Source organism: Mauremys mutica, chromosome 6 (assembly GCF_020497125.1).
Source record: "Mauremys mutica isolate MM-2020 ecotype Southern chromosome 6, ASM2049712v1, whole genome shotgun sequence".
Taxonomy (NCBI): Eukaryota; Metazoa; Chordata; order Testudines; family Geoemydidae; genus Mauremys; species Mauremys mutica.
In genome coordinates this window covers 34,713,582-34,729,239 of record NC_059077.1, presented here as the reverse complement: position 1 = coordinate 34,729,239, position 15,658 = coordinate 34,713,582, and the positions used below count along the sequence as shown (strand labels likewise).

At 40.7% G+C, this 15,658-nt stretch overlaps 1 long non-coding RNA gene across 1 annotated transcript in view; it reads left to right on the top strand.

Annotated features, from left to right (window-relative positions):
- The window catches only part of LOC123373375, a 78,310-nt gene that overhangs the window by 8,393 nt on the left and 54,259 nt on the right, over positions 1-15,658 (top strand). The window lies entirely within an intron of this gene.

The following is a 15,658-nucleotide window of genomic DNA, read 5'->3' as shown; positions in this document are numbered from 1 at the left end:
TTAGAAAAATGTTTAAACCAGCAGAAAGTGCTGCAAATGACTTTCCCATACAACTAAAATAGGAGTTAATAGAATTTGAATGTTGTCTCTAGATCACTTTATATTTTAATTTGCCTTAAAAGACCTGATTCAGTTTGGCTTTTCCTGAGCCATCAGTATTGAATATGTGGGAACCAGTTTAGCCATTAAGGGACAACTGACTTCTCAACCTCACCCACATGGCTACCATTGTTAACCACCTTAGAAAACCTCAGTATATTCATAGCAAGAGGGAGTGAGAAAGGTGTTTCTTGTTTACTGTAACATGTTTGTCTTTGCACACCATCTGCCTTAAACCACATTCTAATGCTGCTTTCAATTCTGCCTTATACTGCAATGGAATCTGGTAGGTGTACAGTGTTTTATCTGAATGGGTTATGAAACAGCACCCCCTTGGGTAAAGCTGAATGTGGAATAATTTCCTCCTCTCCATTCTTAAGGTCTATTTTTGAGGATTCATTGTCTTATTTTGAATTAGATTGTTTCATAGAATTGTTTCTTTTTTCCTGGGGACTGAATTAGTGTGTGTGTGTGCGTGTGTGTGCACACGTGTGTTAGGGAATGGGAGGGAGAAGAGAAAAGGAGGTTTGTTTTTCATGTTCAGTGCATACATAGATATGACAATAAGCCTTGTACATATTTTAGAAGAGAACAGTCTGGGAGTGATGCTATGTTCAGATGCAACAGAGGACTTTCCTCTCCTCAGGTGCTGATCCCCACTCTCTCTCATTTCTCCCTCTCTTGAGTGGAGACACATGTCTTTCTTTCCCTCATGACCTGGGTTTTCCCAGGCTCCACAGTTCCCTGCCTACACTGTGAATTCCCCAGCAAGTCAGACTGCCCACGCAGACCTGCTTTGCTTTCTCCTCAGAGTCTAGAAACAGCACCATTGCCCACAGGTGAAAGGTACCACACAGCTGTTCTAAGCAAGCATATTTATTCTTAAGGTGAAAGTATTTCAGAGAAAATATATTTAAAGAGCCTACACACATGCTAATAAGCTCACCGCAGATCACTCTGAACTCCAGCAAGGGCTCTGGTAGAAGAAAGTCCTTCAAACCCCAAATGGGGTTTTCCATGAATACGACTTCATAACACCTTTTTCTCAGAAAAAGAACACTTATGCTTAGGTTATCCTTTCCTTTATACAGCCTGGGTGCTTCATCTACAGAGACCATGACTAGGTAATCAGCCAGACATGGTTCCTCCTCAGGACATAGCTTCAAAAGGTTGGGTCCAGAGATAAGAATTTGCATTCTCCTCCCCCGGGTACGTCCTAGGAAACCAACTTCACTTTGTCTCGAAAGTGATTTCTTGTCTGGCACATGGTTTAAAATAGTTCTTTAACACTCATAAGACTTCCCAGAGTTTATATTGGCCAAGTCTTTCCCTTAGAGGCTTTGGAGAGAGGTAAATAGTGGTATCCCCTAGGGGTCTGTTCTGGGACCAGTACTGTTCAACATATTCATAAATGATCTCAAAAAAGTGGTAAACAGTGAGGTTGGAAAATTTGCAGATGATACAAAACTACTCAAGATAGTTAAGTCCAAAGCAGACTGCGAAGAGTACCAAAGGGATCTCACATAACTGGGTGACTCGGGCAACAAAACGGCAGAGGAAATTCAGTGTTGATAAAAGCAAAGTAATGGACATTGGAAAACATAATCCCAACTATACATATAAAATGATGGGGTCTACATTAGCTGTTATAGACTCATAGACTCAAACTTTAAGGTCAGAAGGGACCATTATGATCATCTAGTCTGACCTCCTGCACAAAACAGGCCATAGAATTGGGCAACAAAATGGCAAATGAAATTTAATGTGGATAAATGTAAAGTAATGCATATTGGAAAAAATAACCCCAACTATACATACAATATGATGGGGGCTAATTTAGCTATAACGAATCAGGAAAAAGATCTTGGAGTCATCGTGGATAGTTCTCTGAAGATGTCCACGCAGTGTGCAGAGGCGGTCAAAAAAGCAAACAGAATGTTAGGAATCATTAAAAAGGGGATAGAGAATAAGACTGAGAATATAGTATTGCCCTTATATAAATCCATGGTACGCCCACATCTCGAATACTGTGTACAGATGTGGTCTCCTCACCTCAAAAAAGATATTCTAGCACTAGAAAAGGTTCAGAAAAGGGCAAGTAAAATGATTAGGGGTTTGGAGAGGGTCCCATACGAGGAAAGATTAAAGAGGCTAGGACTCTTCAGCTTGGAAAAGATAAGACTAAGGGGGGATATGATAGAGGTATATAAAATCATGAGTGATGTTGGGAAAGTGGATAAGGAAAAGTTATTTACTTATTCCCATAATACAAGAACTAGGGGTCACCAAATGAAATTAATAGGCAGCAGGTTTAAAACAAATAAAAGGAAGTTCTTCTTTACGCTGCGCACAGTCAACTTGTGGAACTCCTTACCTGAGGAGGTTGTGAAGGCTAGGACTATAAAAGGGAACTGGATAAATTCATGGTGGCTAAGTCCATAAATGGCTATTAGCCAGGATGGGTAAGAATGGTGTCCCTAGCCTCTGTTCGTCAGAGGATGGAGATGGATGGCAGGAGAGAGATCACTTGATCATTGCCTGTTAGGTTCACTCCCTCTGGGGCACCTGGCATTGGCCACTGTTGGTAGACAGATACTGGGCTAGATGGACCTTTGGTCTGACCCGGTACGGCCGTTCTTATGTACAGAATCTTACCCATCCACTTCTATAACGAACCCCTAACCTATGTCTGAGTTATTGAAGTCTTCAAATTGTTACCACACAAGAAAGAGATCTTGGAGTCATTGGGGATAGTTCTCTGAAAACATCCACTCATGCAGCGGCAGTCAAAAAAGCAAACAGAATGTTAGGAATCATTAGGAAAGGGATAGATAAATTGCCTCTATATAAATCCCTGGTATGCCCTCATCTTGAATACTATGTGCAGATCTGGTCACCCCATCTAAAAAAAAGGTATATTGGAATTAGAAAAGGTTCAGAAAAGAGCAACAAAAATGATTAGGGGTAAGGAACAACTTCCATATGAGGAGAGATTAATAAGACTGGGACTTTTCAGCTTGGAAAAGAGATGAGTATGGGGTGATATGACTGAGGTCTATAAAATCATGACAGGTGTGGAGAAAGTAAATAAGGAAGTGTTATTTACTCCTTCTCAAAACACAAGAACTAGGAGTCACCAAATGAAATTAATAGGCAGTAGGTGTAAAATGAACAAACAGAGGTACATCTCTACCTCGCTATAATGCAACCCGATATAACACGGGTTCGCGTATAGCACGGTAGCAGCAGGGCTCCGGCAGCACTTTAAAGAGTCTGGGACTCCGGCTGCTGCAAGGAGCCCCGGCCCTTTAAATCCCGCCCTGCTGCCGCTACCCCAGGGCCGCAGCAGCGGGGCTCGCCGGCTATTTAAAGGGCCCGGGGCTCTGGCTGTTGCAGGGAGCCCAGGGCCCTTTAAATCACCACTGGAGCCTTGCCACCGCTACCCCGGGGCTGCAGCAGCAGGGCTCCACTGGCGATTTAAAGGGCCCGGGACTCACCCCAGCGACTGGAGCCCGGAGCTCTTTAAATCACCGCCGGAGCCCTGCTGCCCCTACCCTGATATAACGGGGTTTCAGCTATAACACGGTAGGGATTTTTGGCTCCCCACGACCGTGTTTTAGCAGGGTAGAGGTGTCTTTCTTCCCCCCAATGCACAGTCAACCTGTGGAACTCCTTGCCAGAGGATATTGTGAAGGCCAAAACTATAACAGGGTTAAAAAAGGAGCTAGATAAGTTCATGGAGGATAGGTCCATCTATGGCTATTAGCTAGGATGGGCAGGGATGGTGTCCCTAGCCTCTGTTTGCCAGAGCTGGGAATGGGAGACAGGGGATGGATCATTTGATGATCACCTATTCTGTTCATTCCCTCTGAACCATCTGGCACTGGCCACTGTCAGAAGACAGGATACTGGGCTAGATGGACCTTTGGTCTGACCCAGTATGGCCATTTTTATGTTCTTTGAGAAGTTACATACAATCCCACAATAATACATAAATTTTGCATTTATAATGCAATGGACTCCAAAGCTACTTAAACTTAATTCAGTAAGATATTGCAGGAAATTGCCATATCTGTGACACTAACCAACCCTACTCCTAAGCTATGGTGATGCTGGTTTAAACATAAAGAATAATTTTTGAGTTAGTTCAGTTTGTAACACAGGGTGGGGGAAATCAACATCTGCCAAATAAAGGGCAAAATTGGTGGAGAGAGAAGAAATATTTATTTTGTGCTTCTAAGAAGGCATTACAAACAATGCTGAAATTATGAAAAAGGACACTTCATAAAACAGTAAGAAAAGGCCCCTCTGTTTCATTTAGAGCAAACTGAAGCTGTTTCATTCCTTGGATACCCAGATCATAATGAAGCAGTACACAGTGGAATATTTAGCATTGATTGGCCACAGCTCCATATTAAAGTCAAGACTGACCATCACAAGGCCCCACTGGAGAATTATAGACTGCATGTAGCAGCCCTGGACTACACTATATTCATACCCAAGTTGCCTGTATGTATTTATGTAAACTTCAACTTCCCCATCAAGTCTCTGGTGTCATAGAGCAACTCACAGGGTTTACCATCATTCTGAACTGGTAGTTCCATTTTTTTAGGCATTGAAATATATTTGTCATTCCTTAGTTTAGCTACAACGATTCACAGAGACTGCTCCTCATATCATGGCAACAACAATGGAGGATGATTATTGCATATCCTGAATGACATTACAAGGCACAAGGCTGAATGTCTTTAACTGGCTGAGAAGCATGTCGATCACCTCCCTGATATTCACAACCTGAAACATTTCACTGCAAATAGAAAATGGTTTTTACTCATAAAACTAAAGAAAGTAATCAAAGCAGTTTCTATCGTGAGTATTATAGGAATTAAATAGCAAATCAATGATAGCCAGTCCAAAGGCTCTATGTTCTGAGTAGTTCTAAAGCTGTTTTGTAAATAAAATACATTACAAGCAACTCTGATTTCAAGGCTTTAATTCCATCCCAAGGTCCTGGTGACATCATAAATCACAACAGCACTGGATTATGTAATCGACAAAACCCTGGCAAGGACTTGTAACTCAGTAATTTAATATTTACCTGTTTTTAATTACATATAACTCTCTGATCTGCTTCTACTTTATCTTCAGCCATCCATGCCCTGTACATTCTCCTTGTCACCTCCATACTAACAAGGCTCCAAGGATACCTCCAAGGTTATTCCTCTTCAATTTGAAGTTCCAGAGCATCTTCTGCTTCCTTTCCTTCTCTGTGATGCTTTCCCTCCTTGGTATGAAAATCTCTTACTATCTCCCCTTTCTAGCTCAAATTCACTGATGACACCTGTTTTCTGCCTGCTTCTATTGAGACTGTCCCTTCCTGGCCTAAACTCCCAGAGCTGAAGCTCAAAGGGGTGAGCTCTTCCGTGGGAGGTGAAGGGGGTGTTGCCACTCACCAGGGAGAAGTGATGACACACACTTGAGTGCAGAAGTTGAATCTTTCTAATTTACAAGTTTACTGTCACAACTGTGACTCACACTAGCTTTTTAAAAATACTGGTACAGAAAGTCATAGAATGGCAGGTGCAAGCATCCCAGACAATTTGTTTGGCCTGGACCATAAATTCTACATTTAAACATGTAAACATTCTCAGTCTACAAGAAATAGCTGTATATATTTACACACACAGAGATAGGTAGATAGATAGAGATATTACCACCTATCTCATGGGAAACGAGTTGGAGCCACCACTGCCCCCATGTCCATAGAAAAGTAAGTATATGAAGTTTTACATAACAGAAGGTCACATGCATAGGTGGGTTACCTGCAAACAGAAATTAATGAGTCACTATTCTTCCTCAGATAATTACCAATTCAGAAAGTTAAGATCGTCTGTTTTTATTACCATAATGGTTAGTAGGACAGATCCCTTTATTGGCTCACAGTGCAGCTAAGCTTGGCCTATAAAAGCCCCTTTGGCTAATATAAAATCTTTTCAAAATCAGCTATGTATTAAATTTTATTTCTGTGTCAAATGAGGAGGCATGAAACCACTCCCAGACCTCACACAAAAGCTGTTCTGTGTCATTTTGAATTGAGAGTGGCTGCATTTACACTTTGTTTTCTTCTGACGCTTCCTTATAGAAAAATAATTCACAGCTAAAATGGGCTCTGCCTGATCAAGGTTTCCTCATCCTGATCTCACAGTTAGCTTTGTACACTTCATGTTCAGAAATAGCTTGAGAGTTTTCAAGCATCTGAGGTCATTGAGCTTCACACAATTGTTCTTTGTTGTGCTACGTGAAGGAGATTGCATGAGGGCAAGCTTGGAGTTCCTGAATATTATATTTCTCAGCATTGAAGGGCTATCTCTTTGAACACAAAAGTCGTAAGTTTATCTAGAGTGACCTTGGCAATTGTACTACATGCTTTATAGTATTATACATGATTTCATAATCCTAGAAAATTATAGCAACCTTCAGAGCAGATAATAGATATCAGAACTAATCAAATATTATTGGATGAATAATATATTGATTGAATGTAGCCTTTATTTGTGAAAGAAGTATTTAATCAATACTTTCTTGCATTATCTGGCCAGGTTTACTGTCTATAATGAGCAGTTGAGCAACACCCCACTGTTAATCCCAGTAACCAAATTAAAATTAAAAACATACAATGGAAACAAGTTGCTACTCACGTGGCCTAATTCCTAATCAATAACTTGGCCTAAAAAAAGTAAACTACCAGCAGACTGCATTCTGAAAAAAAAAAATTGGAGATGTACCAATCTCCTAGAACTGGAAGGGACCTTGAAAGGTCATCAAGTCCACCCCCCTGCCTTCACTAGAGGACCAATTTTTGCCCCAGATCCCTAAGTGGCCCCCTCAAGGATTGAACTCACAACCCTGGATTTAGCAGGCCAATGCTCAAACCACTCCCATTTTATTAAAGAAATTAATCAATATTCATGGAATAATAGATTGTATAGCCCATGCATTGCATCCCCATAATATAAAAAATGACCCAGATAATTTTCTTTACTTTTTTTGGATGTTCTTGGACCTAAACCTAATAGTCTCACCTCAGAGTGAATATGTACCATTGATTTGTAAACTTCTGAAAACGTGATTTAGTGCCCCGTTCTACCTTCTGTTTCTGCATGTGGAGAGGAGCCAAAATGCATGGATCAGGGCCAAGAAAGACACATAAGAAGTGTCTGCTCCCCAGGGTTTTCCCCTTAACTCTGGCATATGTTATTATTAATGAGCTCCACAGTGATCTGGAGTCATAGCTTAGACTGAAATGGGAGGGGACTGAGTGGAGATTGGCTACTCTCAGCAGTATGGTCCTCATTTGAATGCACAAGGTAAAACCTCACCAGTTACAGCAGAAGTCTGCATTAATCTGTGGGTTTTCCCATTGTGCTGGTTACCCAACTTCACAAGGAATGGTCAAGGTCCCTCAGGTGCCTGATGGCAGTGCCTCTGCATGGCTGTCCTTTGCTTCCAGAAGGTACTCTGAGATCTGTGGAGATCTGACTGATCCACACCTCAAGGAATGTGGAGGAAACCAAGCAATATTTAGCTCATGGATTTCCTATTCCACTGTGCAGAACTCAACGAGGAGTTATTTAAATGTGTATGCAGGCATCAAAAGAATTCCCATACGCAGCCCCTAAGCAATGGTACTTGCTCCATGCCTCTAAATATTTAATAGTTATCCCAGTACAGAATGTACTTTTCCTTCTTTTTGTCTCTGTTTCTCTGAAGTTAGTATAATAATTGGCTAAATAGTGATCACAGCTTGGCCTATCAGACCAAGGAATAAACCTATGAGCCAGAGTGAAAAATCTCTCTGCTGCCTGGCACTCAACCCACCCACCATATCCCCCTGCAAGATCCCTGCAGTTTAAAACAGATGTGTACTTCATTTTTTTGTATCATATTGGCAATAAGCTTTCTATTTCAGTCAAATTAAAGGCTGGCTGAATAGCAAAAAACCAAAAACAAACAAACAAACAAAAAAACAAAAAAAAACCCAGATGTACACAGTATTCGTGTAATAATATACTTGCTGAATAATATTTGACCACCTCTTTGTTCAGAGCATCCTTTTTACTGGCTTTGGAACCAATGCAGAATTATTCCATTTTCCAAGCTGTTGAGGTCTTCATAAAAGTTTGTAAACATTTTCTTTATTGGAAAATTATATAGTTTTTACTCTTCTTATGAACAAACACCATTGAACCATTTGTGCTCAAACTTACAGCAAAGTAATGTTTGGTACAGAAATCAAACATGGACAATTTCATCTTGAAAGATGAAAATAAAGTTCTGAATGTCTGAACAAGGGACTAGAACAGAAACCCCCTTCCCCTCTCCGTGCAACATTCACTGTAGTGTTCAATACCGCTCCCGCTCTAGGTCCCAGTTCAGCAAGGTATTTAAGCATCTGAGCAGTTCCAGGAACATCAGTGGGACTATTCACGTGCTTAAAATTAGGTAGACAATTAAGTACCTTGCTGATTTAGGACCATACTGAAGAGGCAGCAGATGTTCCATAATATGCTTTGTGCATTGTTTTTAAAAAACATTTATTTATACAAGGCGTATCAGAGATAGCTATGGTGGGTGGGATTCACAAAGTAAAATCAAAGTCCTTCTAAATACAGGGTGGGAGTCACAAAGGTACTAAGCATTTAACTCCAATTGATATCCATAGGAGTTAGGTGCTTAAATACTTTTGTGAATCCCACCCTACATCTAGCAACACTTTGATTGTACTTGCACAGACCCTAGTCCTTCAGGAAGATGCATTTGCATGGACGCTTTCACACTTGCAGAATCCCACTGATTTTAAGTAGGGTTTCACATAGCTGTATAGGTCCATGCTCCTGCATCAACTCACAGTGTAGGGGGTCACAGGGAGTACAATGAAAGCAAGAGTATATTTTTATAACATTATATCTAACCATCATTTTTCCAGTAGTCCTTATTTATGCAAAACATTTCCATAATCATAGTACATTTTTCACCCTGTTAATCCAAACAAGGGAAAAAACCCAGGACCTTGTTTTTTTACCTGGGAACATTAGCACAGTCAAAATGTGTTTTAAATGGAGAAGGGAATGATAATTTACATTTATGAAGGAGGAAAAAAAGGACACATTCAGTTAACAGGATTCTCAGTGGACACTGCAAATGATGATCTTTACTACACCTTCAACTATTATCTGAAATCAGTATGAACAGAGATTTGGTCCAGAGCACCTAACAAATGATCCAAGGCTAAATACCACTTATAAAAATGCGTATTATTCTTCGCCTAATGCCTAGAGAGGTGTTTAATGGGTTCAGAAAAAGTCACATACTTCACACTAATTTGATACCTACTTACTACTGGTGCATCTTATATGTGCTGAGTCTGGAGCCCCGTCCAAGCAAGCTGGGCAGGAATTGAACACAACAAGAAGAACAAACCTTCTCATTCACTAAGAAGCTAGTTCTAGTGTAAAATATTTTGTCTAGGATTTTCCAGCTCTTGCAAGAACCACTTTGATTTCTCTCTTTGATCTAAGACAACAACCTGCCCAACATCAAGTCGAAAAATAACCCCCTGGGCCTGCATGCATGTATACATACTTACACAACCCCTTCCCCCCTGCCAAAAAAAAAATAGAAACTTACCAATATGGATTTTTAAAAATTATAGCTGGTGATATCACCTGTACCATCAAGTGTCAGCCCACACACAACTCTATTGTATGTCATCTCAGCTGAGAAGAGCACAGAATGAAAATCTGATAATGACAGGCTTCGGGAGTGACTATAAATACAGTGGGTCTGGATGGAGTTGTGTGTGTGTGTATAAAGCTTCATGTGCATGTATCAGTGCTAGACCATGTACAAAACTAGTCACTTGATTTTGGCTAGATTAGGTTTGGGAGTGATTAGTAAGGAAAAAAATCTTGTCAGGAAAAAGGGAAGTAATTTTACCTTTGTCAACAGAATAGTCTCATTTTATTTTATTTCCTCCTGATATTTTGCATCATCCTGCTGTAGCAGGTTCTGCACACCAAGGAAACAGTATTAGGTGGGATTGTTGGCACTAATCTGGGGGTTAATGTTTTGATATTGAACACCTCATCATTACTTCATCAGCTAGCAGTTTGAAAGGATTTCAGTGGACCAAAAAGGACTCCTATCCAGACCACTTGATTGCCTCGGTGTGACTGAAAACCAACTGAAAATTAGCATGGGCTGACTAAACACCCATGACTACCTTTTCCAGACTGCTCTAACATGGAAACACTGATGCTTTGGGTGAGTTCTATGGCCTGTGTTTATAAAGGAGGTCAGACTAGATGATCATAGCGGTCCCTTCTGGCCTATGAATCAATAAATTAGCAATAGCAGTTAAGTAGCATTAATATATTTAGCATTGCACAAGACACAGAGGAAACTATAGTTACTGTCACAAGGCGTTTACATGCAGATGATCAATAGCATTCTATGTAATTATCATTTATAGGATACCAGACTATGTGATCGGGTGAAATTCATTCGACAGTGGCTGGTTATTTTCCACCACCCTTATCTCACAATAAATAGCAAACATCATCACAGTTATGTACAGGAAACAACAATGGAAAGAAATCCTGGACAAAAGAGATTGTCAGCAGTCCTGAAGAGAATAAGTGGCCTGTTTTTCCAGCAACAATGAGCCTCGGGTCGCTCAACATTGCAGAAATTTATGCTCCCAGATAAAGTTTATGTTGGCCCCACAAACCATGTTGTCATGGCCAAGGGAGAACTTTTCTGTCACCAGGGAACTGTTCCTGGCAGGTGCTGAGCAACCACAATTTACATGAGATTTGAGGGTACTCAGTACTCCCAGGATCATTAAATCAGGATAGAGCAGAATGAAAGAATAAGCTATATAAAAATGATACACAAATTCTGAAATATCTGCAGCATAATTCAAGCAAAGTCAGCAAAAAACAAGACATCCGCCTGGTTGTAAATACTTCCCTGGTTGTGCTGCTTCTTTGCTGGCCTTGTTCCAGCTCAGGTACTTGGTTTTTAAAGTCATACTGGGTATCTAGTAAAAATATGTTTTTTTTATCTCTTATGTGGCTATTTATATATAGGCACTAACACAAATAAAACACTGTAAAATGGTGTAGTTGACACTGTGCCATCAGTATATAGATATATTGATGATAAATATCCCATTTTAAATAGCTCTTCATTGATGAAAGAGAAGTATTTTAAATCTGTGGGTAATGATTTTAATCCATACTTTATGTGTTGCACATGTTTTGAATGGCATCTCACGGTAATAAAGGTCTACAGAACTCAATGGCCAGCTGACATGTTCCACATTGTTCTGTGATCAAATAACATTTGTAACAAGATGGACCTGGGCAGCTTTTGCTGTCATGGCTACTTGGGCACCCAGTGATACCAAGGTGTCCAAAAGGAACCCAAGGTGGTGAACTGACTTGACAATCTGAGGGCAAATGTCATGGATAGAGGGGGATATCAGAGCAGGGGCATAGTCTTTGAAGCACTTACCTTTTCTTACTAGCATCTCCTCATGCTTGTCTGTGTTCGGATTTAGCTGGCTGCTATTCGCTCAGGTGCTGATTTTGGCTAAGCAAAGAGGAAGATGGTGCTGTTTAGGTTTGATGTAAATAAGATGTACAGCTGGGCATCAGCTGTATAATACTGACACTTCAGCCTGAACTGTCTTACCAGCTCTTTCCACAGCTTTGTATACACTAGATAATGAATCACCCGGGGGAGAGGATTAAACCTTGTGGGAATCCTCAGCAGAGCACTTTAGAAATGGAGAAACAAAGGTCCATAATGACCCTCTTGGGCTGGTTTGAAGGGAAGTATCCTAGCACCTAAGATATTTCTGTAGCAGCCTTCCACCTTGAAGCTTCTTGGAATCAGGACCAAAGTAACCTGTATCAAGAGATCCAGCAGGACAGATATGCGTGCTCTTTTCCTGGCTACAGACAGGAAGAGGCTACCCACCAGAGCAGCAAGCACTGTCTCAACAGCATACACTGAACTGCATCCTGACTGAGATGGGACATGGAATTGTAAACAGAGGAGTCTGGTTATTCTGTATAATGAACTTTGGGAGCCAAAATGCTCCCCATGTGCTTTGCAAACTATTGTACAGGGATCACTTACCTGTCACTGAAAGGCACCTGTGAGATGGAGCAAAGCATCCATCTTGTACCAGTAACACTTTTTTGGAGAAGGAAAGAAATAACTTTTCCAGTCGAAATTGTGTGTGTTGCTGCATATGTGATGTAAATTCCCAAGTTAGAATTGGATTAGATTGCTTGGTGAGCAGTCTTCTTTAAAAGAGCGTCTCTGGATTTTTAAAGACCACTTAGTCATCCTTATTCAAAAGACAATACATTATCCCCTAACAGTGCACTAAGGCATTTGTTTGGTACTGATGCAGAGAAAAGGATGCCATTCATGAGTCATCACCACCACCTTGGAAGCCTCCCATCTAAGTACTGATCTGGATCAAGCATGCCTAGCTTTTAACATCAGATGAAATCATAGTGTGTGGTTGTGTGATTGCAGTGGCTGATGCAGATAACTAGATGGTGAATTAGTATGATAGGTGAATGACTGTTCTTTCAGTATATTTTCAGTTCAGTCACAGAAGGGACTGCTATTATCTATAAAAAAAAAGGTAATGTAATGTTGAAAGCATTTGACAGTGAATTGACTCCTAGATGTGTGAGTATGAATAAAGGCCAGATCCTCAGCGGATATCATTCATCATAGCAACATTGAGTCAGTAGTGCTATGATGATTTACACCAGCTGAGGATCTGGCCCACAGTCCATAGAAAGTTCTGTTTCTTGCTCAGAGATATGCCAGGACTAAGTAGTGTGTGGGAGCTTGTGTTCTGACAACTGCGTTGCCTGCTGCACATCTTCACATTTCAGGCTTCTTGTCTGTCTTCATGAGAACATCTTTAATCAGTTATTTTTTGCTCTTCTGACTCTCTCAGCAATTATACCATTCTCTTTGTTCCGCAATTCATTCAAGTAATGTATTTTTGGCACATTATGAAAAAGTATTTAATGCTCTAAAAATGTGACTAAAGTTACAGTGTTCCCTGATGCAACAGTTCACTCCATGCCCCTCAATCCCAGTAGCCCAGTTTACTTAAATACAGGACACATTTTCAGAAGGGTGCATGAAGAATTGTATCACGGTTTCTCTGATGCACATGCAATGCACAATTCTCAGTGCATAGCTCAAGAAGCGAGGTAAATGATCTTGCAGAAGTATTGTATATGTAAACATCTCTGGGTGTCTAAAGTTAGATGCCCAGAAACTGAGACTATTTTTGAAAAGTTAGACTTATGTCATTATCATCTGCTATCCTTGTATGGTGGCTTATGAGAAATGAGTTGATACTTTCAGTCCAGTGCCTAGAGGATAAGCCTGTACACTATAATCACCACCTTCCTAATTGCCAAATGGGTCTGGAAAGTAGAGCTGGTCAGAACATTTAAAACAAAATATGTTGTTTTCTCACCATGGAAACCAGAGTGGGGGGTGGGGAGGAGAAAGAGAGAGAGAGCGCCTGGTGTTGGAGCACTGGGTTTGGATGTGGAAAACCCAGGTTCAAGTCTGTACTTTGCCTTCTTCAGAATGAGTTTGGATGAAAAATTCTGCTCCATATCTGGCAGACCAGGGACTTGAAGCTGGGCCTCCCAGGGACAGTGCCCTAACTTTCAGGCTACACACACTTCTCCAATTAAAAAACCTCTGATTTTATCTGAAAACCAACATTTCAGCACAATTCCATTTTGTGACAATATGTGAGAGGTTTTGGTTTCATTACAGTGTGGAACAAAAACAAATTTCAAAACCTCCGAAAGTTTTTGTGCAATGGAATTGTCCTTCTCTGGTCAGCTGTAATGTAAAGTGACCAAACTACTCACCGTTAGCTGGAGTCCCACCAGGATAGGGGCACTGAAGCAGTTTCTTTGTTGCTACATATACTGCATCTATTCTGTGGATCAACAGAAGACTTTGGTCATCCGGGCTGTCAGGCCATGTCTACACTAGCACTTATGTTGGCAAAACTTTTGTTGCTCAGGAGTGTGAAAAACACCCCCACACCCCCGAGCGATAAGTTTTGCTGGCATAAATGCTTGTTGAGCTGGTTTTATTATGTCAACAGGAGAGTTCTCTCCAACTGGCATAACATGGCTGCATGAGCGATCTTACAATGGCACAGCTGGATTGGTATAGCTGTGCTGCTGTAAGCTTGTAAGTAGAGACATGGCCTTGGTCTGAAATCTTTTACAGACACTCAAAAATGTAAAAGGGAAACAATCCTAAATTCAATCATGGACATATAAAATAACCTTCAGCTGGGTGTTCTCTTGCATCCCTCTTCCATTAGTCTAAGCTAATTCCCACAAGCCAGCCAAATAAATGGCACAAACCAGCATAAATGACAGAAAAGATTTGATTTCACAATTTTGTAAAGTAATTGTTAGAGCTGGTTATAAAAATTCCAATGAAACAACATTTCATCAGTATTTGCTGATTCTGCAAAACCAAAACATGTCCCAGAAATGTTCTGATTTTGTTGAAATTCTGACAGAACCCTCTCTGCCAGGCATCCTGCCAGCTTGCTCACATGGTTCATTGGCAACCTGGGCTTCTAGGGTCCATGGCTCTGGAGCAGCCAGCCATAAATACTGTCCTGGACCCAGGGACCACAGTACTTCCAGGATCCTAATCGAAATTAAACCAGATCTTGAAATAGCAAAATCCTCTGTGAAATGGAATTACCGTTCTCTGCACATTTCTAATAATAATCCCCATAGACCAGTTCTAGATCTAAAGGGGCTAATTCTTCAACACCTGCTCACATAAGGTGTCAGTAGTCCAATGGGAAGAGTCTCATTGACATGAGGAAGGATTTGCTGCTGTCAACCCAATGTCATTTGGAATGGTGGGATCACTTTCTTGGGATCAGCAATCAAACTTAACCACAAATATATTGATGCAACAAGGTAACGTTTGAGTTATTTCTTAAAAATTTCATCAGTATTTTAATAAGCGCAGATTGGCATTACATTACTTTATCATTTAGTTTGACAAGCCTTGGAACTGGGTTACATGGGGGATTAGCAGGCAAAAGTTACAAGTCAGGGAGTTGATTAGACAATTTATCTTTCAGCTATCTAGCTGTTAGATTATTAAAACCTGACACTTGCAGCCATGCATGCTAATAGAGAAGAATTTCTCGGCTGCAGTGTAATTGCTGTTGTCAGTTTGTTTTAGAGTAAAAGGTGCTACTGTTTCAAAGTGAATTAGCTTATGGAAGAGTCTGGATGGTGACAACTAACCAGTGATGTGCAGCCACTATTGTAACAGAAGAATTTACCTCGTTAGCATTAGATAAACGCTGTGTTCTGGGGCACATGTGCTTGCAGAGACTGGGGTTAGAGGTATAAGAACCTATAGAGAATAGAATAGAGCTGGGGATTCT